This window comes from Podarcis erhardii (genome assembly GCF_964252035.2).
Source record: "Podarcis erhardii genome assembly, chromosome: 1".
In the NCBI taxonomy this organism is placed as follows: Eukaryota; Metazoa; Chordata; class Lepidosauria; order Squamata; family Lacertidae; genus Podarcis; species Podarcis erhardii.
Window position 1 is genome coordinate 121,496,346 of NC_138497.1, and position 21,427 is coordinate 121,517,772.

The 21,427-nt window shown below is 43.3% G+C and overlaps 1 protein-coding gene across 6 annotated transcripts in view; it reads left to right on the plus strand.

Annotated features, from left to right (window-relative positions):
- Positions 1-826: 826 nt before the first annotated feature.
- GULP1 (GULP PTB domain containing engulfment adaptor 1) overlaps positions 827-21,427 on the plus strand; it is a 182,269-nt gene continuing 161,668 nt past the window's right edge. For 2 of the 6 annotated variants that reach the window (XM_081847734.1, XM_081847733.1), the window contains exon 1: positions 830-1,182. The gene's annotated coding sequence lies outside the window, so the exon portion shown is untranslated. Of the gene's footprint in view, positions 1,183-21,427 lie in introns of all 6 variants that reach the window. The other 4 variants (XM_081847732.1, XM_081847730.1, XM_081847736.1 and 1 more) reach the window with 4 other exon arrangements.

Sequence of the window (21,427 nt, forward strand, 5' to 3'; positions counted from 1 at the left end):
GTGGGGAAAAAAAGAGACTTGCTTATCAACTTAGAAACAGGAGGTGCTTTTTTACAGGATTTTTCGGAGCTAGCCAACCTAACCGAAAGAGTCCGTGACCAGAAGAAGGAGTAACAGGAAGAGCGGATTAAATATAATGATTACTTAGTTAAATATGTTAAGTTAAATTAACTGAAAACAGCTTGCAGATACTTAATTGGCTTAGGATTTTATTTATGTTAAGTGATGAATTAATATGCTTAATTTCTTAATGTGAAGATCTAAGGATGTTAATGTTTAAGTTAAATCTTCTAAGAACTGTGATTTGGAAAACCGTTAAAAGGACATGCAATGAAATTCAACCAAGGGGAAGCGAGGAAGTCACTTAACAATGTTAATAAGTGTAATTTCCAACAAGGCTATGATTTATGTTTGTTTGTCTTATGTGTTTGTTTATAATATTGTGAAAACCAATAAAAAAAAAATAGAAACAGGAGGTGTGTTTTTTTTTTTAAAAAAATGAAATAAAACAAAAAGTTTCTGGGGAAACCCCCCGGTGGTAAAGTTCGCCTTTCAGGAGTTTCCCGCCAAAATCTAAGAAGATGAGGCGGCGGCGGGAGAAAAAGAAGGCGAACGCGCAAAGCCCAGAGGCCGCCGGCGCGGCCGGCCGCTCCCCTCCGCCGCCCTCCCGCCTCAGGCCGAGGGGAGCCCGGCGGCGAGCGTGCGCCACGCCGGCCGAAGCGCTGCGGAGCGGGAGGGAAGGGAGCGAGGCGAGACGAGGCGGGGAAGCGCGCCGGCCCCCGGCCCGCGTGACGTCACGAAACTTTCCCCTCCGCCGCGGAGGCTCGGCGCTTGAAGCCAAGGCGTGCTGGCCGCCTGCCGCTGAGGCGACTCGCGGAGGCGCTTTCCCCTGCCGCGCGTGCGCCTCCTCCACTTCGCCGGCTGCGCTCCCCTCTCCCCGTCTCCATCTCTCTCTCTCTCTCTCTCACGGGCGAAGTTTCGTGGCGTCGAGCCTCCGCCGCGCTCCCTCCCGAGAAAGAGCGAGCCAGCCAGCCAGGAGCAGCGGCAAGGCTGAGGGGAGGAGGAGAAGTCGCCGGAACTCTGCGGAGTTTGTGCGGCTGGAGAAGCGAACTTGAGAGGACGCGCTGGGATTCCTTTTTACCCGCGAGAGGACGCCGACGCCGACGAGCAGCTTCGGAGGGGGTGGGTTCTTCTTCGACTTTGCTCTCGCTTGGAGACGAGACGAGAGCAGCTGCCCGGCTTCCCTTGGGCGGAGAGGGAAGCCTGTGGAACGCCGCGCGGCGGCCTCGCGGCGACGCTGGCTGAGGAGGAGAAGGCGCTTGGCGGGAAGACCAGGCGGCGGCGGCGGCGGCGGTTCCCCCCCCCCTTCCCTCACACCGCCGGCCCCCTCCCCGTCTCCCCCGAAACTTTTGGAAAGGGCGAGTTGGAGGGAGCCGAGAGAAAGCGCCCCTTCCCTCGGCTCTCAGCGGAGTCCCGCTGGGCTGTGGAACTTCTCCAGCCGCCACCTTCCCCGCCCCCCCCCCGCTGGCTTTTGCAGCATTTTTTCGGTCGTGCGGGGGGGGGGGGTAGGGAAGGCGACGCCGTCTGGGGCCGGCGGAAACCCAAAAGTTCCCGTTGCGCTTTGGCTCCGCTCTCCAACTCCTAGGGTCCCAGTCCCCCCCCCCAATAGAAAATACTTGATTCCCCCCCCCATCCCATTGCCATCAGAATCGTGCACCGAGTCACGTGATCGGTTGTGCGGGGCGGGGCTTACCTGCCCCCCCCCCTCTCCCGCCCCGATATTGTATTCGAGTTGTTCCCCGGTTCCTCCATCTCTGCAGCGGGTTGGTTGGGTTTTTTGTTTTTTTGCAGCGAGATCTCCGCTCCTGTGTTCAAGGTTGCGATCCTTGGCTTTGCTTCGAAGTGGGACTTCTGTGTGAACCCCCCCCCCACCCCCACCCCCACCGCCTTCGGGTGTAAACGGGGTGATCGTGTGCTTGGAGGCTGAGCTCGGTCCCGCCACCGACTTTTTTGGGGGGTACTCTGCTTAAGCGCTTTGTGGATCGCGCTTTGCTCGGGTGGAGCTGCGCCTCTGCCCGGCCGCTTGCGAAACGCCCTGCCTGTTTGTTTATAAGAGAGGTCTGCGGGGTAGGTAGTAATTATCTAAGGCTGCAGTTGTGGGGTTTTTATATATATATATATATATAAAATACTTGTGCCGCAGGCTGCGATCCAGGGATAGAGTGAGTGTCAGCAAGTGCCAATCAGGTGGATTCTCCCTCGCTCCCCACCCCCCGCCGGGGAGGGATCTGCTTGGGAACGAGGCTTTGGAGGGGTTAGAAAAGGAAACTGGTGTAGCACGCAATGCTTATGGAAAGAGACCCGAAGGCAGGAAGATGCTTCCAAGTACAGGAAGTATTCGCTGTTTTTGGTGCAGACTGTTTGCCTCCTGCATGTTTCTGACGATCGAGGGTGATTTGATATGATTCAGGCTGCGGATCTGTAGCCACTTGCCCCTTTAAGTTCGGTAAAACTTCGCATGCAGGGTTGCAGTATTGACATGTGTATCTTGCCGTTTGCCAGTCCCCTTTTCGATGGTACAGTCGTGTGGGAAGAACGGGCATTATGCTTTGTTGACTAGAATGCATTTTTAAAACCCTTTATTGTCTTACAGGGGAAGATGTGGGGTGTGTCTGTGTGTGCGCACCTCCTCAATCTGCATTTTTTAATGTCCCACATACAGTAGCAATCCTAGGCAAGCTTACTGATGAATACTAACCTCTAAATTCAGGGAACCTTTCTAGTAAGTGTGTTTATGATTGTAGCCTAAAAGCTACTGTCAAAAAGAACAACAAATGAGCACATTTGAAAGCGAAATGTGAAGGAAAAAAGGTTTCTTGAATTCTGAAGATACGAAAGGCTATGATGAGTGGTTTGAGAATTCGAGAAAAGGATATTTGCTTTTTGTTGTCCCACAGTGACCATCTTCTGCTGGCTCAGCCAATGTGCTCAGTGTCTTGAGAACAAAACTGACACCACTGCTGGGACTAATGAACACAGGGATAGTTTTGCAAAGTCAACCTTCTGTGCATATACAGACAAAAGCACCGCATGTGACTTAATTCCATAAGACACAGGACTTGTGGGGGGATGGAGCATCAGCATTAGTTTCTCATTTGAGAAGTGCTGCAGTAACAAACCTAGGGCTGCCATATGTCCTGATTTTCTAGGACATGCCCTGGAATTTGCCCCTGGAAATAGGGTCCTGGAAATCAGGCAAATGTCGTGGAAAACCGGCAAGGGGGGTTAAATCGTGCCAAAAATGCCTTTTTTTAAAAGTTCCCAAACTCAATAATTCTTGTAGCTTTTACTAAAAAAGCAACAACTCTGGTATGTCCCCCCTGCAAAATCCCACACCTCTGTCCTGATTTTCACTTTCGAAGATATAGCAACCTTAAACAAACCTTGAGCTCTGGGTTCCAGAGTTGTAGAAGAGGGGCAAAGTTAAAACATTGAAGAATTAAGCTTCTGTGACATTTCTTCAACTCACTCAATAGCATATATTTCCTAATGTCACTCCAGCTTGATCTAGTGATAAATGAACATACAAAAGTCAATGCAAAACTCATTTTCATGCAAGGGATGAAAGTCGGTCAGAACAAAGAAGGTTAATTGCAGTCTTGAAAGTTTTGACATTCATTAAGCTTTCCTCTGCCTAAATGTTAAAACTGGAGAAAGATGGGAAAACATCTATATTCATAATGATCTCTTTGTCTTTTATCGTTTCTCCCCCTTCTGTTGCTCTAATAGAAATTTGAAACTTTTGTCTCAATGTGATGCCCTTAAAGAGAGCAATATTGCCTTGCTGTCATGAAGACGGTCCCTGTAGCTCACCCTACTGTTCCCAACAAAGGTTGCTCATTGCCTCTGAGAAGTTCACAAATGAGACGAGCAGCCACTGTTGCTTGTGCCACACGTATCTCATAACTGGAAGAAACTTCCTTTGAGTACAGAACTCTGTTTCTAGCAGTCGTTCCAGTGAGTGCACTATACTGAAATAACCAAGAAGTTAGCAAATCGTAGGAGTAGCTGATGTGTCTTTAGTTTGCACTATGGAGAAAACTGGTATTTAACATACATATGTTTCAGCAGGCTTTTAATAATTAGAAGTGTTTTAACAATGATCTTTCTGATGCTTTTGCAACTTCTCTGTGAAAGGCGAAGCTTGGTGATGGTATCAACCTTTTTTTATAACACCCGTTTTATTTACATGTTTGCAAGCTGAACAGAGAGACAGTGGGTAGGCATCCTGCTCTGCTGGGGCTTGGGGCCTGCAGCAAAAGTGGTAGTAATTCCTGGGCCTCTTCCAGTACACATCAAAGCAGATCAGGACCTAGGGCAGCTCCCTGTGGACCCTGCTGGCCAGATAGGGAAGATGTATCAGCCATTGGAGACTTGAGCAGTAAGCCATCTTTAAAGGGCCTGCGGCATATTCTGCAATTTCATGCTCATCTGTGGTGGTGGAGCAACAGATGCTTCAGGAGGCTCATCCTTAGACGTTGAAGACAATAGGATTACCACACCCTCAAGCCAAGGCAGTGTAGAAGGGGGTCTGAGAGCTCTCCCTTGAATTGAGGTTCCTGTTGCACTGTTTGAATCAGAGTCTTCCACAGACTGAAACTGGGGCCCTGAGACAGTAGACAGGCACCCAGATAGTACCAGGTACAGTGGTACCTCTGGTTACGTACTTAATTTGTTCCAGAGGTCCGTTCTTAACCTGAAAGTGTTCTTAACCTGAAGCACTACTTTAGCTAATGGGGCCTCCTGCTGCTGCCGCACCGCTGCAGCGCAATTTCTGTTTGCACCCTGAAGCAAAGTTCTTAACCCAAGGTATTATTTCTGGGTTAGCAGAGTCTGTAACCTGAAGCATATGTAACCTGAAGCGTATGTAACTCGAGGTACTACTGTATTAAAGAAGCAGTCAGTAGATTTTTGTTTAAGATGTATTTCTTTTGTTGGTGACATCCCACCTACCTAATCTATTTGTAGCCCTCATCCAAGCACGTGGGGGGGTATGCTCTAGCTAGCAGCAGCCAGGCACTGAGGCCATTGAAGAAAAACCTTTTGTTATCAGCCAGACAAGAGATTTGGGGGGAGAGGGTTATTCCCTGTCTTGAGGGCTATGATATAATGCTCTATTTTGAAGAAGAAAGTAGAGGTGGTAGGTGCATGAATATAGCGCTGCACATCATATTGACATTGGGAAGCAGCACGGCCCAATCGTTTCATTGGGTTGTGGCTATCAGGTGTTGTTTTATTTAGTCCACTGTGGGGTGACTTTTTCCTCTATCACCCTTGCATTTTCCAGAGTGACCGGGATCTCTCTGTTTGCCTTCATTGACTGGTCACAGGTGCACAGTTTGTACCCTTCATAACTTGAGGGCTGGCTCGTGGTCCTGAGAAACTGCTGTCCGCTAAAGTACAGTGGTACCTCAGGTTACAGATACTTCAGGTTACAGACGCTTCAGGTTACAGACTCTGCTAACCCAGAAATAGTACCTCGGGTTAAGAACTTTGTTTCAGGATGAGAACTTTGCGGCGGCAGTGCAGCGGCAGCGGGAGGCCCCATTAGCTAAAGTGGTAGCTCAGGTTAAGAACAGTTTCAGGTTAAGAACAGACCTCCAAAACGAATTAAGTTCTTAACCCGAGGTACCACTGTATGCACATTGGTTATAACTCAATTCTATTCTATTTTGTTTGAACATTGTGTTTACAGTTACTGTTTGGTACAATTTGATACAATCAAATTGATGCAATTTGATATAATCGATTTGATACAGTTTGATATAAACAAAATGATACAATTTGATACAAAAGATGCTACACGACTGAATGTTTTCTTGTTATTTGTCAAAGTGCCTCATTTTTTGTAGGGATGTACATTTTGATCAGGCAAAACACCTTTAAAGTTCATTTGTAATGAGCAAATAAAGCATTTGTTTTACACTTAATAAAGTTACATTTACCTTGTTATTCTTCAGGATTAGCAGTTTCTTGTATGTATTTAGCCCCAACAAAGTAGTGCATCAAAGTAGGGAATAATGAAAAGTAGTGCCTTTTGTGTGTGTGTTGCTTATAAATGCATTTGTTAATCCATGGGATACATGGGATTTAGTAGCTCTCAGGTTTCCTTAAAGAAATTTCCCTTAACAACAGAAACATTTGTAGGATTTTGAAGGTTGTGCTGAAGGTGCATGAAGAGTGATTACTTCTCATGGTCATCTTCATAGGTCTTGTGAATTGCATGGAGCACAGACCCCTTTCTACATTTCATAGTTAGTTGTTAACTACTAAAGCTAAATGTATAAAAATAAACCCACCCACTTGAGTCTTATGCACTCTTATTTAAGGCTACTACTGATGTGACTACCATCATTTCTTGCCGAAGGGGAACTGGAGTGGATTTTAGATAACTATTCCCCACCCCCAGCAATATATTTATGACTTTCAGTTATTAGTGGGACTGGACTGTTTTGTAACTTCATATGAATGCTGATGGAGTTGAAAGTGGCTGCAACAATACATGGAAGAAATCTAGGAGTACAGTGAGATCAAACATACCATTGGAAGTTGACTTTATTCAAGTACAGTGGTACCTCGGTTTATGAACTTAATCCATTCCTGAAGTCTGTTCTTAAACCAAAACTGTTCTTAAACCGAGGCACGCTTTCCCTAATGAGCCTTCCCGCCGCCGGTGCCCTTCCACTTTTCAGATTCTGTTCTTAGACCGAGGTAAAGTATGCAAACTGGGACTTCCGGTTTTGTGGAGTTCTTAACCCAAATAGTTCATAAACAGGGCTGTTCTTAAACTGAGGTAGCACTGCAGTAATACACATGACAAACAAACACCTAGTGTAATAATAATTATAGGAGCAGTTGTGCTAGGGCAGAGGTAGTCAACATGGTACCCTTCACGTCTGGAGTACAACTCAGTCCATCTCAGACAGCATGGTCAATGGTTACAGATGATGGTAGTTGAAGCCTGCATAATCCACATTCGCTATTCCTGATCAAGAAGTTGCATAGTATATATTTCAGGTACAAGACACCCATTAGATGTGGGCATTGTGCCACACTAAGAACAAGAGTGCCTGCTAGCAGAATGGCTGTTGTTCAAGTGGGTTGTCACAGCTGGATATCGCCCATTATCTAAAATTCATGGAGAAGCACAGCTGCAGTCTTGGGAAAGAAAATGCAGATTTTTAGAAAATGGATCGCAAATCAAACAGCAAACATTGCATTGCCAGATATGTTGTGCTTACATTAAGAACAGTTTGAAAGGATATTTTGAAGTTAGATAAAGAACAGAAGAGAGCACCTACAATAGCTAAGGTATCAGTGGTATAAGGTAGTTCTGGACTTTACCTTAGCTGGAATATAATGCATCCATAACATGTCAGGAATAAAATTCACCTATGAGGCACTGCAGAAGACAGCAGGAGCTCAATAAGTCCCAAAGCACCAATAATGAACCATAGTATCCTCTAGCATAAATGAAATGTTTCCCTTCTGCTCGATGAATCTGAGTTTTATTATTTTTGTGTGTTTTTTTCACACACCTTGGCCTGTCTGGCACACCCAACCTGGTAAAAAAACACTATATTCAGAAATGAATAGGCATTTTTGTGACTGGGAACGGTGGCTTGTTCTGAATATAAAATACTAGTTTTCAAATTAAAAGCAACCCTTGATGGTTGTTTTGGTCAGATTTGGTGGAAAGTATATTTTCTGTAACATCCAAGCAACAACAGCTTGTTGTTGTTGTTTTTTTTTTTAAAAAAAAAATCTGCCAAAGTCTTAGATGATTAAAATGAACTGTCAATTAAGTTAATGGAAAAGGACTCATAATGTCTATATAATAGTTAAAGGAGCAGAGGCAGTGAAGGAGGTCAAGCCAACAGCAGTGCTTCCCAGATAGCTTAGTAGGTTGAAAACCACCCCATGGAAATAAGACACAGTGGAGACAGAATTTTAGTTTAAAGGTTAATGGGCAAATTTAGGCCACAACTTTATTGAATACACAAGTGTGACTGGTATTGGCTTAGGCATTGGTATTTTATGACTATACTGTCTCCTGCTCACCCAGCAGGGAGCCTACAAGGGTAAACTACCAGCAGAGGGAGCTCCATCAATGCACCCCTGGGGTTCCTGGCATTCTGGCATGGCCCTAGCCTCTCCCCGGGCATCGGACAAGATCCAGACCCCGGATTCCTTTAACGGAATACCCTATCAAATGGAGGGGCAGGTGATGGCTGCACCTCCCCTCCCCGCATCCCCCTAAAACCAATGCCTAACCCTCAAACCTTACAAAGTTGTGACGATTGCTAAGAGGTAGGCAAAAACCAAGTGGCCACTGCCAATCTGGCACAGTGGGAAAAATTCCTACCCGGCCCCCATTCCAAAACAGGCAACTAACCGAAGTCCAAAGCAAGGCCAGACATGACCTAACTAATGAGTGGGTAGACGGGTGTTTGGCAGCATGAAGCAAGAGGAGGTCCCCAATTCAGTACCCCCCAGCCCCTGTCAAGTTACTGATTGGCTAAAGGCCAGTGGCATGATCATGGCACCACCCGCCTCCAAGCCGGTTGGGGAGAGTTCCAGGGCCACATGCAACATGGACCCTCTGTTAGGAGGCTCCAACTTAGAGTGTGGTGCTGGTAACACCAAGGCCGCAGGTTTGGTCCCTGTATGGGACAACTGCATATTCCTGTATTGTAGGTGGTTGGACTAGATGATGGTAAGGGTCCCTTCCAACTCTACAGTTCTATGATTCGATAATCTGTTTTACACCTGCATGGTTTAGGAGATGGTGCCCATTGTTGTCGTCTTCTGCTTATAACTTTAAGCACAAGGAAGCTCATGAAGAAAAAAGTTACAAACTTCAGCATTAATATTTTAATTCTGCAATGCATCCAGTGGTACCTGTTGTACAAAGAGTAGACGAAGCACTTCTTAAAAGCTCATTTTGATACTAATGCTCTTATCTCTCTGTGCCATACAGTAATTGTAGTTAATTGGCAGCACTAGCTGCTTCTGCTGTATGGTTGCGGTATGTGATTGCAATGTGCCAACCCTGCTAATAAATCACAATATTGCTGTGCATGATGTGAAGGTTCAGAGGGACACAGCTTTGTTTTTTATCTGTCATTCATCCTAGAAGCACATTTTATTTGTATTTCCAGATCAGGTGTTCCTCAATTTATTTCAGATAGACTGTTGTTAGTTTACTTATTCAACTTCTGCTGGCTTCAGACAATGCACTTTGCAATGATACCCTGTTGTGCAAATATCAGGAAGTCCCTAGAATTCTAAAAGGTTGGTTTAAAAACAGCAGGTTTAGAATTTGTTTTAATTTACCTTTGACTTTCAGAAAGGTTTTGTTCACATAGTCAGACTTTCCCCAGCAAATTGAAGTCAGAGAATATACCTGAAAAACAACACAAATCTAGAAACTGGATAGAAAGAGCAACTACCAGACTTACTGTGCCTTCAAAATAGTGTGGGGGTGGTGAAAGGGCATCACTGTGATGTGAGAACCAAAACTACACTTACAATACTGAGCCGTGGGTTAAAATAGGTGCACAACTTTTAATTGCTTGCAACAGGCAGAGATTTTAGGATGACAAAGTATCTAAACTGCAGACAGCCCAGGTTACCATGACCTTCAGTCCCAATGTCAAGAATCATATTGATTCTGAATCTATAGAGTGGACAACACTGTGTTCTCAGGATGTGAGTGGTTTGGGTGGCATGTTTGCCCTGTTGTGGGTGGTGGGCAGGTCCCACGGGACAAGGAAGGACAGATATTACCCAGCTGCTCATTTGTTCTTTTTGCATGGTCTCTGGTACGTTGGCATTGTATTTTTGTAGATATTGTCTTGCTGGGTTTTTTTAAAAAAATTGTTTGCCATTGATGATTTGCTCCTCCAAAATGCCATCTATTCTCATAGTGTCCTGTTAATTATGTGACAATGAGTGGAATGTTTTCCACAGAAGCTGAAGTGTGTGATAATGTCAAGGATAATTACCTAACACTTTAAAGATTCTGAAGCAGTGCTGAAGTAGTGCTTAATTTCAGATAAACATTGGGGTCACACCACTTTTTTAAAAAAAATCTTAAATACCACAATATGCTGCCTGTGCTTATTGATCAAATTCATCAGCTTTGCAGCGTGTTAGAATGACCTTTGAGCTGCCTAAATAATGGGGAAGAAACCCTGAGAGCCAATCTATACATCATGCAAAGTTAGGTGGTGAAATAATGGACTCTGTCATTTCAGATGGCAGGGAAGGTGCCACATTTTGCATGCTCCTTGCACATAGTACACCATCAGTGGGGAAGTAAGGCAAAAAATAGTGACACTTTGCTTGAAATCTAAACTGCTACTGTCCATAATTCTACAACCTGTGCAGGTTAAACAGCATTGCAAGTTAAAAAATGCTGACTTCTACCCACAACACAATGTCACCGTGAAACATGGTTGAGGATATAAAATTATCTAATAACCTTGAAACTTCCATAGAAGCTGGGTGGGAGAAAAATGCATGACTGAATAACAACCTCCATCTCCAGTAACAATCTGGGAGAACAACATGAAATATCTTATAGGTAATAACACAAAATAGTGTGCATATTTATGCAGAATTATACATCTTTTTAGTTTTTAGTCATTCAGTGGTAACAAGCACACTTGGTGTTGCACCCTAAGGGATACTTAAATATTACCTTTATGAAAGGCAAAAAGCAAGAAAAAAAGTGGTTGTGATAAAAACGAAGGAATGCTATTTAGACTTATAAAGAGTCTGTTGACACTCTTGTGAAAGTTACTTGAACTTTCATCTTGACTTTTGAGTGAAGGACGGATGAAAGGGGTACCCAGAAATTGAGAACAGAGATGCATTTTAAATAAAAGGGCACATCCTACTCATGTAAAAACACACTGATTCCTGGACTGTCCATGTGCCGGATTTAGAATTTTAGTGTATTTTTTGTTTTTATGGAAGCCGCCCAGAGTGGCTGGGGAAACCCAGCCAGATGGGCGGGGTACAAATAATAAATTATTATTATTATTATTATTATTAGAAGGCGATTGGGCCGGATCCAGCCCCTGGGCCTTAGGTTGCCTAACCATGCTCTAGAGTTTTACTGTCGCTGCATCCAATGTCAGGAAGGTATTTTGGGGGAAAGTGGGTGAAAAGAAGTCACAGCACATGGTAATCACTCCTTCAACCATTTAATTGCACCTTCGTTTCCATCACTTGCAAATGGAGGTGGGGGTGGAGAGAGGAGAATTTGGTCTTGACCCTTGATGAATCAGGCTGATAGCTGAACGTCCCTGTATCACAAAACAATTCCATTGAGCATGTTGAAAAGGAACACATTTAATGAAATATTCCTTTCTCCCTCCCCTCCTGTTCTAAGGTTTTCCTATCAAGCCTTGTGGGACTCCCCCCCCCCCGGGGGGGGGCTTCCTTCTGTGTTTTGGGGCCTTTACATTTCTAAGCACCATATAATTTTCTTTAAAGCATCACCATTTCAAGGGCTGAGTGAGATCCACTCTAGTGGAATGTTTAAATAAAACCGTAGCTTTAAATAATGCAGCTTATTGATATTGCTTTCCACTAGTGGCTTGTATCTACATTAGGAAGAAAGGAAATAATAAAGATTCCTCTGGAGATGTTAGTGTCTCGCAGAGATAAAATCAACAAAACAGAAGAGACTTGGAAAATATACAGACTCTGGAGGCACAACATTAAAAGATGACTCTTGCGAAATCCGAAGAAGCTATCAGATGTTCAACAGTTAGCAAGTTATTATATCTGTATATCTGTACATGTGTTTTCAACATCCACCACTCTCTAGCTCAGGGTTAGTCAATGACATACCCTCCAGATGTTGTTGGACTCCAACTCTCGTCCACTTGGCATAGAGGCAATCCATTGTAGACGGCACCAGATCCAGCCAATGTGGCCAGTGCTCAGGGATGGTATGAGTTGTCCAGCAGCATATGAGCGGCACAGTATTAGCTACCTCTGCTCTGGTTTGGCAGAAGGCCAAGCTAGAGGTCACTGCAGCTGTTTCATAGTACTTCAGTAGGAGACTGCCTCAATTATATAGGAAGAAATGGCTGGTGGGTAGGTCTGGGCGATATATTGCCCCAAACCGGCTTGAAGTCCATATCATGATACAGGTCTCATAATTTTTGACCTGGCAATATATTGTGAATCATGATGTGTGTTAGGGCTGGATTTCAGAACTCTGCAATGCAGGAATATACAGCTGTCCCATCCTGGGATCAAACTTGTAACCTTCTGATTATAAGCACTATGCTCTAGTCCATAGCATGATGTTGGTTTCATTATATTTGACCTGGCAATATATCATGAATCGTGTGTGTGTGCGCGTGTGTGCTATGCAGAAATCACAATGTGGGGGAAACCGTGAAGCCAGCCAGTGTTTCTACATAGCTCCATTCTTATTTCAGACATCTTGATACGGTCATACCTTGGATCCCGAACACCTTGTGAGTCGAACGTTTTGACTCCCAAGCACCGCAAACCTGGAAGTGAGTGTTCTGGTTTGCAAACGTTCTTTAGAACCCAAACGTCCTCTGTGGCTTCTGATTGGCTGCAGGAGCTTCCTGCAACCAATCAGAAGCTGCACCTTGGTTTCTGAATGTTTTGGAAGTTGAATGGGCTTACAGAACAGATTCCGTTTGACTTCTGAGGTACCACTGTATATCGGTATATCACGATGTTGAACTGGTGATATATCACTGGTGATATATGTTGAAAACCAGGTATTTCCCAACCCTGCTGGTGGGTCCAATTTTTAAAGCAAAGGGAGAGCATGGATTAGAAATATATAGAACCACTTTGCCTCCTGTGGCTTACTCCCTGCATCCTATCTCTCAAAATGTTTTTTTCCACAGCCAAAGTCACTTCCACTATCAGGGTTTGACTGAGGATAAAAGCACTTGGAGAGGGAAGCGTCAGGGAGACCGTGTGTGAGAGAGATCTACACATCTTCTTCAAGCATCTCCCCGCTTTTAAAACCAGACCTTCATTACTTACTCTTACTCGCTGGCGCAGTTTCAAGTTTAAACATACAAGAATGGTTCCATAAGGTCTAGTTCGGCCCTAAGAAGTCAGGGTTGATCCTCAAAAATGGCTTGCAAATTTGACCCCCTTCCTTTCCCTTTTGCTTCCCTGACTCACATTTTACCTCTGCAAGGGGCATAGCTGAGAGTAATAGGACAGGCAGGTAGGGTAACCTATTCATTTATTTTAAAAACATACCTTTTGTTCTCCAAGCAGCTTACAAAATAATTCCACAGAAACATAAAGCCCAATAAAAACCTGCCCAGCATACTGAAGTCAACTTTATAGAATAAAAACAAGGACAGGACAGGATAGTTCAACATAAAAACAGGAAGGCAGAACTTTAATGCACATTTTAAAAGTTGGCAAAATAAAAAAGATTTTAGCAGCCCACCTGAAGTGTATGAGAAAATGAAGTTCTACTACTCAGATGCCACAATAGAAAGTTGAAATAATGCTTAGAAGTTCCATTTCCTGGTAAGATTAAGGGATTTGTAATTTTTCTCTGTGCAGAGAAAACTGCATGTTCTTTAAACTTCAGTACCTCTGGAGTCAGCTAGGCTGGCAGGATGTCCAACCTTTCTAGAATAGTGACGGGTTGTTTTTGCTGCCAATTTACTTTCTGTCCTGTTGCTTTCCAGAGATAAGGAGTAGGTGGGCTGCCAAGTGACTTTTGTGATCACTCCGTGTGATCCCTTGCAATTTGTAGGATTGCTCCCTCCCCCCCCTCTCTCTCACACACAGACAGGTTCCGTGGCTATCCCTAAAAATAATTTGTTACTCTTGCCTCATGTGAATCTTTATCTCTTTTTATAATGGTGGCTTATTTGATAACTTTGTCCTCTTAATTTATCTTCTTCCTGCATCTGGCTGCTTTGTCTGGTAGACTCTCATACTGAACATTCATACACAGAAACTTTGCTGAGCCAGAGGGATGTTAACTAGCCTTACAGACATAACAGCTCAAGGCAGTTGAGAGAATGGGTGAGTGGATGTGTGTTATTTAAAGGCTATATCTGCTGAGGTCAGTTTGATCTTCGGAATGCTTAATAAGATTGAGAAGTCTCTGTAGCTGTAGAAAACCCACACCCTAAATGTCAGCCTGTCTTTGACAGCCCAGTCACTCTAAACTTCAGCTCTTGTGTGTATGTGGAGGGGAGATATAATGTAAGAGGCATGATCCCTTTCATCCATTTTATTCAACTTCGCTTGATTAAAGGGCAGTGGGGCCACTTTGCTTGCCCTGCCGCCTTTGAGGTGCCCCAGCCCTGAACTGCCCTCCTGACAGCCATGCATTTGGTGTGGATGTCTGATAAGAAGTCCATGCATGCAGACAGGGCCAGTGCAAGACATTTTGGCACCTGAGGCAATACACAAATTGGCAAAAAATAACCCTCCACCAGGGAAGAACAGGTGAGTGAAGATCTGCATCAGGAACAAGGGACGAATATAGATCCACATGGGGAACAAAAGTGGGAGGAGACCAGCAGTGTCTCCTGTTCACCAAGAGGCCAATGTAGAGGCCGTATTGGGGAGGCCCGAGCTCCCACAAAATTTTTGTTGTGGATGCTCAGCACCCACACCGCAGGGCCCCGGCGCAACGTCCAGTGCCTGAACTGAACTGAGATGTAGACCTAAGACTGAACCGCAACAATGCTTATTTGCTGGGAATTTCTAGCAGGAATAATTTTCGCCAAGCAAGTCCCCCAAAGCAAGTCTACTGTCACTGCCAATTTATAAGCCAATGCTTGAATTCTTTTGAAAGCGTTTTCCTTTTTAAGATCCTTCAGGATTCTATGTATGATATGATAAAATATTCCTTTTGGCAGTAATGTGGCATTGGGAGGACATGCTTGAATGCATCAATGGAATATTATGTATAAAACTAAGCTACTCAGGGTACAGAGTATTAGAGTTGAGTGCTGTGGATGGTGTTCACATTTTCATTTGGGATGTTTTTGAAAACAACAGTCTCTCCCTTCCACCTCTCAATGGGAAGGCAGTGCAACCCATCTTTCTGCCAGCTGCTCTCAAGCAGGTGTTCTGTTGGGAAAGTTGCATGCATCTAAACCAAGCATCTGCTTGGAGATGGTGGAAGCATTTGGTGGTCCAATTTGTGCCTTTGATTTTGAGAAACAGTAGAGTCACAGAGAGTTATCTCTAAATTAGTGCTTAGACTAACACACACACACACACACACACACACACACACACACACTTCCCAAAGAATTCATTTCATAACATTTGCTGGGCTAAAAAAGCATTATGCCATAGAGAAAACAAGGTTTGCCTGGAGGGGCAGGCGGGAATTTGAAAATGATAAACTTCTTTCTCCCCTCTTGACCTCAACACTCTTAATTGTATTTAGGCAAGCCTTGGAGACAATTGTATTTTGTTAAACTAGAATAAATTTGCTGAATGTTTTCCTTAATATAATTTCTACTCCCACATTATTTTGTTTTTAAACCCCCAGTTTCATAAATAAGATATCAGCCCCTGTTTTGCTAAGAGAAGATGAGAAGAGAAAGAGGTATTAAAAACTGAGAAATGTATGCAGCGTTTTCCTATATCTGTTATCCAAAAGCCAGGGCTAGTGCAGCTAGTGGGGGGGAGGTGTTAGTTTGAAGAAGAATCGTGGCTATAAGGAAAGTACTGTCCTCAGGGCCACCACCCAATATTGACAACTGCATTTCATAACACAGGGTGTCTACATACCACTTTTTTAGGGCAGGTAGCCAAGCTTTTTTAGTTCACCATTACCATGTCTATAATTTAATCTGCAGCATTGAGTCTTTGATCTTAAACATGGCAGGACTGTTATTACATTTTCTAGTCATGGGTTGTCCTGGAAAATTCCCATCAGAGCTGAAGTGATAGTTTTGCACTTTCCTGTTTTCCACATTGGTGCTTTCCCTTTCTTGTTACAGTGATCCTCTGATAAGCTCTATGCTATCGATTCTGAGACATCTTTCTTGTAAGCGTCTTCCTTAAAAGAACCCAAGTGTTCACAAGCAAGGCTAAACCTCAGTCCTGATGTAAATACTAATTTATATGGAAGGAGGGTGGTTTCTCTTTTTGTTGTTGTTGCCTGCAGTTGACTAATCCACTTGTAGTACTTGGTAAAACTGTACAGTGGTAGCTCAGGTTAAGAACTTAATTCATTCTAGAGGTCCTTAAAATGTTCTTAACCTGAAGCACCACTTTAGCTAATGGGGCCTCCTGCTGCCGCTGCCACACGATTTCTGTTCTCATCCTGAAGCAAAGTTCTTAACCCGAGGTACTATTTCTGGGTTAGCGGAGTCTGTAACCTGAAGCGTCTGTAACCTGAAGCGTCTGTAATCCAAGGTACCACTGTATTTCGAGAAGGATTAAGGAAGGGGGTGGAGGAAAAGGAGAATATTTAATAGAAGTCTTAAAAACTCATTCGTCTACACTTTCTCTTCCTTGTAAATTTAGAGATTTCAGGTCTTCCTGAGGACTTGTATATGTTTGCTCAAGAGCAGTGAAACATTTCACTATCTGACCTCAGTATACAGATATAGAAGTATGGTAACAGAAACTCTTTCCTTCCTTCCTTCCTTCCTTCCTTCCTTCCTTCCTTCCTTCCTTCCTTCCTTCCTTTCCTGCTTCCACTTTCCAGATGCATAGCAGGTAAGCAGCAGAGGAGGAGGAGGCCAATAAGACTTTTTCACTTTCAGCTCCTCACTGAAATCCTGAAATCCAGGGTACGCCTTTGGCCAGGCTCACCTTTTAGCTTTTCATAAACTCACAAATTGCAGCATTTACAGATAGGTAGCCGTGTTGGTCTGCCATAGTCAATACAAAATAAAAAAATTCCTTCCAGTAGCACCTTAAAGACCAACTAAGTTAGTTCTTGGTATGAGCTTTCGTGTGCATGCACACTTCTTCAGATACACTTCAGATACACTTCAGATACACTTCTTCAGATACACTTCTGTTTCAGTGTATCTGAAGAAGTGTGCATGCACACGAAAGCTCATACCAAGAACTAACTTAGTTGGTCTTTAAGGTGCTACTGGAAGGAATTGCAGCATTGTATACTCTGCTCCTCCCCAAAATTTTGAAACAGGAATTCCAGGAATTCATTAGTGATTCCAAGCATAGTGGCATTTGTTTTCCTGCAGATATCACAGTAGTTGTAGTAGTAGCCCATTACTAGTATTTCTTGCTTTTATGAAGCATCTGGAAGTTGTTTCATGAAAGCGTCATCCACATCCTTTCTTTGGTTTGGCAGGCTGTAGCAGACTCTGACCACAATTAGATTTTTTAGAAATTATTTCTCGAATTCTCTTTACAGAGCTGCCATGTTTACTCTTTCTAAGTTCTGGGGAGGTGTGCACATTTATTTTTTTACATATCTCTCCCCGCCCCCCTTTTAGTTGCGTCTGTTCTTTTGGAACAAGTGATATCCTTCAGTTCCTACATTCCAATTGTGGGTGTAGTCCCACAAAATCTGCCTCCCAGATTACAGGGATTGATTTTAAGACCTTCAGTTTTGCAAAGCATGGTCTGTCTCACTGAACTATGGCACACACACCCTGGACTTTTATTGGATCGTCTCATTTTCTGGATAAACTCAGATACTGCATTCTGAGTGAAAGATTGATGTAGGGGAAATTATGGTACCAGAGCTAGATTGCTGGTATCCCAATTTCTTTGAACAGTTTTCAATGTGTTTCATCTGCAAACATAAATTAAAGTGATAGCATGCCTATGAAGTATGCTTTATCTTTATCAATACTTGATCTTCTCCTTATGTGTGCAAGCCCATTAATTCTGAATTGCGTATTTTATTGCATTGAACATTAGGTGTGCCAGATTGAGTTCCTGTAACTACAGGATATGGACAACCGTAACACCCATTGGTGGGTTACTGCTCAGCTGGCAATGATCTGGATAGGAATTGCATTTTGCAGGGGCTTTGTTTCTCTCAGCATGGAGAACCCTTTGAAGTCAGGGAAATTCATTACAGCCAGGAACATCTGGCAACCATACTGAGGTTTTCTGAAAGCCATGCTCAAGCTTCCAGTAGTAAGGGAACATCAACACTTCATGATCAGAGGCGGCTTGCACAAAGCTTCAGACCCATGTGTAGGACTAATAGGTAGAGTTTGAAAGTAGTAAAAAAAAAAAAAAGGGTGTGTGTGGGGGGGGGGGAGAAATTGGAGCGACTGGAATGTTACAGTAGGTAGGAGTAATAAGTGAGAGAGGCAGGACTATTGTACTGAGAGCAAATTCAATTATTGGAGTGTCAGTGTTCAGGTAACCCAAGAAGCAAATGCACAAGGTTTGACAAAGGCCAGCCAGTGATATTAGTGACTGAGGTGAGATTTGTGACTGAGGTGAGATAAGCCAGTTTCTGGATTACAGTTTGCAGTGTTAGCCACTGTGGTACCCCAGCCAATATCCTGAAATAAGGATTGAGGCAATAAAGAAAGAATAAGCTTTGGAAATCCAATTTGAGCTTCCCTCCTTGAATACAAGCAACTCCAGTCTCTGTGAGTAAGAATGGGAGAAACTACGTCGGTTTCAGTTTCTGACCCCCCCCCCCATCTTGAATTGTCCACATTTCCACTTCAACTTCAAATTTGTTTTTTTGTTTATAAAAGTCCTAGTGAAATTCATGAAAACTCATTAGCATTTTAGTGCAAAATTCTCATTTTAGTGCAGAATTCTCTTCATATACACAATGCTGCCTTGTTTTATCGAATATAAGGCATTTTTACATGTCATTTTCACTGATATATCCACTTATATGCACGCTGCATTTGGAGAACTGTGTTACGTCATTTGGCCAGTTTTGTGCCAGTTCTGAAGGATGGCTATGTTTTGGTTATCAGATTGTGTTAGGAAGGTCAATTTAGGTAGGTTCACCTTCAGATGTGAACTGAATCTAATTTCTCCCCCATCCTTATTTTTGAGTGATGGGAAAGGAGGCATCACATGAATACCAGGGAGAGGGTGGTTCTGGCCCTGCTGATGGCCACAGTACATTCTGGGATGGAGCCAATGTACCTGACAAAGGATATGCAGACAGCAGCTCCATCCTCCCCAGTAATCAACTGATGCCCCTTCATTTGCAAAGGAGCCTCCTGTGCCCCATGGCCAAATATGTTGAGTAATAATAATAATAATAATAATAATAATAATAATAATAATAAATTTTATTTATATCCCGCCCTCCCCAGCCGAAGCCGGGCTCAGGGCTGCTAACAACAATAAAATAATACAACATTCTAAAATCATTTCATTAAAATTAATTCAACTCAAATTGATGGCAACCATTAGGCTAAAGTTCTGTGAAGATTGCCAAAGGAGGGAGTCAGGCTGTGCCTATTATACTGTACTTGCATTTGAGGATCCCTGTCTAGCTTTCCTCCCCTGCAACTCTGTCTCAGCTGTTGCTCAGCCATGGGGGAAGCTACTGATTCTTCTACTAGTAGTGAGAAAGTTGGACATGGGCTACTCCATGATAGCCATGGCAAAGGGAAAAGTGAGGCAGGGGTTTGGAAGTTTCCTGCCATAGCATAGACTGTTCCTGTCAACTAAGCATGTTAATATGTTGTTGTCAGGCTTCGGGGAAGCAGCGTCCTCCATCCCTTTGTCTGTGGATAAGCAGAACAAAGCAAAAATAGTCTCTTACCATTTAAAGAGATTTTAATGATCACAGTGAAAGAACAAAGAGTCTATTCTCAGAGTGAAGGTACTCCCAATTAAGGTTGCCACTCACTTCCCTTGTCACTTCCTCGTTTTGCAACCTGATCTTGTGACCACTGTGCCTTCTGTGCAGCTACCTGTACCATCTCAAGGTTCTTCTTCCCTCTCCATGCCTAGATCAGACCCAAATCTCAGTGATCAACATGCTTTAGGTGAAAACAAAACAAATTCCTTCCAGTAGCACCTTAAAGACCAACTAAGTTAGTTCTAGGTATGAGCTTTCGTGTGCATGCACACTTCTTCAGATACACTGAGACAGAAGTCACCAGACCCTTCTATATAGTGAGAAGGTGGGGAGGGGTATTACTCAGAAGGGTGGTGGGAATGGGTGATTGGCAGATAGCTGTGATGAGCCTGTTGACGACTCTGAACGACTGCAATAGGTCTTACAGGAAAAAGCAAGGGGTGAAAAGGTGAAAAATGGCTTTGTCATGTATAATGAGATAAGAATCCAAGGTCTTTGTTCAGACCAGGTTTCTCCATGGTTTTGAGTTTGGTGATAAGTTGTAATTCAGCAGCTTCTCTTTCCAGTCTATTTCTGAAATTCCTTTGTAGTAAAACAGCTACTTTGAGATCTTGTATAGAATGTCCTGGGAGATTGAAATGTTCTCCTACTGGTTTCTCTGTCTTGTGATTCCTGATGTCCGATTTATGTCCGTTTATTCTTTGGCGTAAGGTCTGGCCTGTTTGTCCAATATAGAGAGCTGAAGGACACTGTTGGCATTTTATGGCATATAGGTGGTTGGGGAAGCACAATATGGCTCTATGTGCAGGCCACACAGAGAACATTGCGCTTTCCCCAAGAGCCCCTGCAATATACTTGATGCTAAGGTGACCTATTCTGCTTCCCATAATGACCATTTTTCTAGTGCTATAATAAACCAAACCCTTTTTCATCGCATTGTTCATTCAGTTTAGTTTGTACCATTATCACAATTCCATGTCCTCTAAAACACTTTCTTTCACTGAGCTCTGCTTAAATAATGTAGAAGCATTATTTACATTTCGGCTTCCTCTCCAAGTAGTGATCGTACACTGTGCTCTAATCATCTTCTATGGAATACATGCAGTATCATTTGGCACTAATCTTTCCTCCACTATAAAATATCTTAAATAAAAAAAATCTTACTGTTCTGTTCCCTTGCTTTGATTTAAGATTCACCAAGAGACTTTTGATAACACCGTTAAAAAGAAGGCAGAGAATCATGAATCTTTTTGAGATTCATAATGTTTCATATCCACCATTTTGTGCTTAGAATGACAATTATCAGTGGTAATATATTTTATAGCCACAGTGAAGGACCTACACTATCAACAAATGAAAACATACACAAAGGACCTATATTTGTATTTTTTTTAGATAGGCCTTAAGTTATATATAGAGACATCACCTTGCCAACAAAGGTCTGTATAGTTAAAGCCATGGTTTTCCCAGTAGTGATGTATGGAAGTGAGAGCTGGACCATAAAGAAGGCTGATTGCTGAAGAATTGATGCTTTTGAATTATGGTGCTGGAGGAGACTCTTGAGAGTCCCATGGACTGCAAGAA